This window comes from Psammomys obesus, unplaced genomic scaffold (assembly GCF_907164565.1).
Source record: "Psammomys obesus unplaced genomic scaffold, mPsaObe1.curated_primary_1811, whole genome shotgun sequence".
Taxonomy (NCBI): domain Eukaryota; kingdom Metazoa; phylum Chordata; class Mammalia; order Rodentia; family Muridae; genus Psammomys; species Psammomys obesus.
This window is the reverse complement of record NW_026596057.1, coordinates 5,486,035-5,490,376: the sequence shown is the minus strand read 5'-3', so window position 1 is coordinate 5,490,376 and position 4,342 is coordinate 5,486,035. Positions and strand designations below refer to the sequence as shown.

General features: G+C 45.8%; 1 long non-coding RNA gene across 1 annotated transcript in view; it reads right to left on the bottom strand.

The window, feature by feature from the left end:
• Positions 1–3,014: 3,014 nt before the first annotated feature.
• The window catches only part of LOC129689487 (uncharacterized), a 16,255-nt gene continuing 14,927 nt past the window's right edge, over positions 3,015–4,342 (bottom strand). The window contains exon 5 of the long non-coding RNA XR_008722106.1: positions 3,015–3,118. This is a non-coding gene — a long non-coding RNA (uncharacterized LOC129689487). The remainder of the gene's footprint in view (positions 3,119–4,342) is intronic.

Below are 4,342 nucleotides of genomic sequence, written 5' to 3'. Positions count from 1 at the left end.
GAGGACACCGGAAACACCCAGGGAGCCACTGATCTGAGTCCTAATGCTTCTCAACAAGAATAAACAAAACAAGGATAAAGGATGGGTCATTAGTGGATGGGACCGCACCTTGACCAGGACTGCTTGGTTGTGCATGTCCTTGGCCCTCCGTTTAAACTTTAATCTTATTTCAGGGACTGAAGACAGACTTGGGGGAGGGCTTCCCTGGATCTCTTTGTCCCTCTTCCCAACTTGGCCCTATTAAGTAAATCTCCTTTTTTCCATTATTGATTATTGATTTTAATTGGCTTACTTAGGGCTAATGACTAAACTAGGAGTGGACCACAGGCTGTGACCGCCCAAGTTGGATAACATTACAGCACGGTACATGAAAAGGTAACAAAAGCATATAACAGTCATTATAAGGTAAGATAGATAGACACGATGGACAAGTAACACCAGAGGAGCTGAAGGAAGGGGGGATTTTCCAGTGGAACCGGGAGCATCTGAGACATACCAATATGAGGAATGGCATCTCTGATGGCAAATAAAGAGAGCTTTGAAAAGACTGAAGAGTAACAGTGCCTCATCTATCTTTCTAACATGTCTCTCTGGGATGTCAGCCTGGCCCTGTTTCCTGAACTCTCGGCATCTATCTGTCTCTTCCATATCCCACAGGGGTACCAAGAAATAGCTCTGAACAGCCTACAGTTAGGAGGGGCATTTAGACAAACATAAAGGAATAGATTTTTAAACCCGGGTTCATGAGAGCTAGAAAAACGTCTAAGCCATGGAGAATGTTAGAAAGGATTCTTTAGGCATACAAAGTGGAAGATTTGCAAGGCATAAGATCTGCCTTGGGGAAGTTTCAAGAGTTGAAAAGATAGAAAAGACAGTTCTCAATCTTCAAGAGAGCAGTGATAAAATTAAATCCTTTTTTCTGTCTATCCATTAACCAAGACTTGACGGAGCACACTGCAGATGCTTTATTTAGAGTAAGACCTCAATTGGGAAAGTATATGGACATTCATCATCAAAAGCTCTTTCCCTAAATGAAATAAAATGATACTCAGTTGGAACATGACTTCATAAGGCACGAATAGGTGAGCTATCATGATGAGATGCTTAGCACAACCGCAGCCTCTCTGGACTCCCTCGGGCCATTTATTCATTTTTATTTGTAAAGATGAAACCTAGAGAAGTTTTAGGACTCCCTTGCTTGCCATGCATCCTCTCACGCAGCAACACACACATCACAGCGCCAGATGGAGGCCCCTACAATGGGTCAGAGTGTAAATTTTAATTGACAGAATGAAGGTGCAGCCAGGAGTGCTGACATTTCAAGCAGTGAGCATCCTGCTTCTTAATACATGGGAATTCGGGGCGAAGTGAATCTCAACGGAAGGCCCCTCAGCAGATGCTCTGTAATTCTTTCTAACGTCAGAGACTCCGATATTAAGGACTTCTTTTGCTTCAATTTTTAAAAGGAATGATCGCTTCTAAGGGATTCATATTCGTTTTGTTTAATGCCAGACGATGAATCAGTCAGAGACAAAATTTTATCCTGAGCCAGTAGCTCCCAGTTTAATCTGTTTTCTTCTAAAAGAAAGGCTTCTAAAACTCAGCCCACCCGTAATCCTATTATCCAGGTCTTATAGAGTGGTAAACCTCCGAGGGCTGCCTTTAAAAATGAATGAAAATGGCCTTATTTCTTCTGGCATACCTATGGAGATGATGTCTGCAATAGCCCATCTCTTTAACCTGGGTGTCATTCAGGAGACCACGGGTGGTTTATGTGTCAAACAGTTGAGTTTTCCATGATGGGAAGAGAGGTCTAGTTGTCATGGGCATGAGAGACGACTATTATCAGAGTCTCTGCCAGCCGCCATGACAGCCAGAGGCAACAAAACATACTTCCCCCAATCACTGAGTCCTCTCAGAGCACACTAAGAACTCGGCTATTTTCTCCCAAACTGTTACTTCTGTGCCCCAGGACTGTCACATGATTGATGCTTTCCGTCACCGACTTACAGTGTGACAGGATGAACATGACTTGAACTCCCCCGCTGTGTACACCCCAGCCTCTCCTTCAGTCCAGAGATGCAGGGCCAACCTGGCTCTCCAGAGCCCAGCTCAGACTCCAAGACGTACCAATTATCACCGGCAAGTGGATTGAAACTTCTATCTCTGGGATCAGTTGTGCGAAAGGGCACATGGCCAGGGCACCTGTGTCCTTTTCCAAGGGAGTGGCCATGTGTGTTCTTCTCTTCCTCTGCAGTGCTTTCCAGGGCCAGCTCTAACTACAATCACACACACACACACACACACACACACACACACACACACACACACACGAGTCTAAATCACTTAGTATAGAATGGGCACGGGGCTAGCACTCACAGGATTGGTGTAGGGGTCAAAAGAGACAGTGTTTGGGCTAGGGAGACGGCCCGCTGTTCAAGCATGAGGTTCAGACCCAGAGCCCAGAGCCCCAGCGCCCACAGCGAGGCTGATGACATGTACTCGAAACTCCAGGGCAGGAGAGGCAGTAACAGGTGTCTCCCTGGAATTCTTCTGCTGGGAGGTCAGTGAGCTCCAGAGTTAGTGAGAGACAGTCCTCCAAAAGTGAAAATAGAGACGGAGCCTGCCTAATGGCTGGGCAGGTAAAACCCTTGGCGCCAACCGCCCTCTGATCCCTGGAACCAGTGAACACTATAAAGAGAGAACGGACTACACACGATGTTCTTCTGACCCGCACATTCATCACAGCGTGCACCCACATACGTCTTTCAACACTAGCAACAATAATTAATAAAAATGCATCTTTAAAAAGACAGAGGGTAAACGTGGAAAACGCCCAGCATCCACCTCTGGCCTCTATACACCCTCACACATTCAGGTGCACACACAGACGCAATGTATGTGAAGTCAAGCTCTGTAAACGTTTTGAGTTCAACGTGTATAGCACAGAAGAAACTGGCATGCTCTGATGTCAACTACATGACAGATGCAGAGGCTACCTGGGGGTGGACACAGGTCTCCAGAGCAGCCACTGCAGCAAGGCCACAAAGTTTCCATCAGAAGCAATGGGGAGAGCGGATCCACCAGGTGGTCTGGAAGGCCCTCAAATGGGTGAGTGCTTAAAAAGAAAGAGAAGAAGGGAAAAATATGAAGAACCGTGCGGCGATAAAAATGTTAGGGTGACGACAGAATCTGTTAGGAAGACAGACGGAAGCCCAGAGGTGTCGTGCAGTGCCTCAGAGGCCTGCAGAGGGAAACAGGCCAGAGGGAACTGACAGGTGCCTGCTGACCTTCGGAGACAAAAAAGCAGGTTATGTGAGCTGCACTGAGCCCTGCAAGGCCAGGTTCCCTGCAGCCTGGCGAGCTCAGCTATCCCAACACACCTCTTTCTTCATGGAAACCCAGGGGAATGCAGCTTTTACTTTCCTTAATCCCCGGCGTGTGTTTGGAAAACCCCAAACAGTCACCTGACCACTGCTGTGTGTTTGTGTGTGCATGCTTATTTGTATATATGTCTCCTCGTGTTTAATTGTGCATGCATGTTCATGTGTTTGTTTGTTCATATGTGCATGGCCACCTGTTTTATGTGTGTGTGTGTGTGTGTGTTTGTGTATGCACATGTGCACACATGTGAGTGTATGAACCTGTGTGCGTTTTTTGTGCATGCACACATGTGTTCTCTGTGCGTTTGGGGTTTGGTTGTATGTTGTGAGTGAGTATGACTGTGTTTGTTGGCATGTTCATGTATGCATGGTGTGTGTTTGTGTCTGTGCATCTGTGTTGGTTTCTGTGTGTGCTTGCATGTGCTTGCATGTGTATACTTTGTGTGTGCCTGTATTTGTATACATGTGTTAGTGAATGTGTTTATGCCTGTGTCAGCATGTGTCTATGCATGTTTGTGTGATTGTAGGCCTCTGTGTATGTTTCCATACTTGTGCGTAATTGTATGCAATGTCTATTGTCTGTATGCATGCACGTGTGTATTTGTATGTGAGTTTATTTCTGTGTCCATGTTTATACATTTCAACGTGTCTTTGGGCATGTGATATGTGTGCATGCCATTTTCATGTTCCTGTTTGTGTTTGTGCTTCTCTACATACATATTTGTGTGAGGATGTGTGCACATGCATTTGTTTGTGTGCCTGTGCATGTATATTTGTGTGTGTGTGTGTGTGTGCTGGTGCTTATGTGCCTCCGTCTCCGTATGTGTATGCATGGTTGTGTGCTTGTATTGGAATTCCCATGTTTTTCCATGTGTGTGTTGGTGTGTTTGTATGTGCATGTGCTGTTGTATATCCAAGTACATGTGTTCGTGTGTGTGTGCTTATTATGTGTGTGCAGT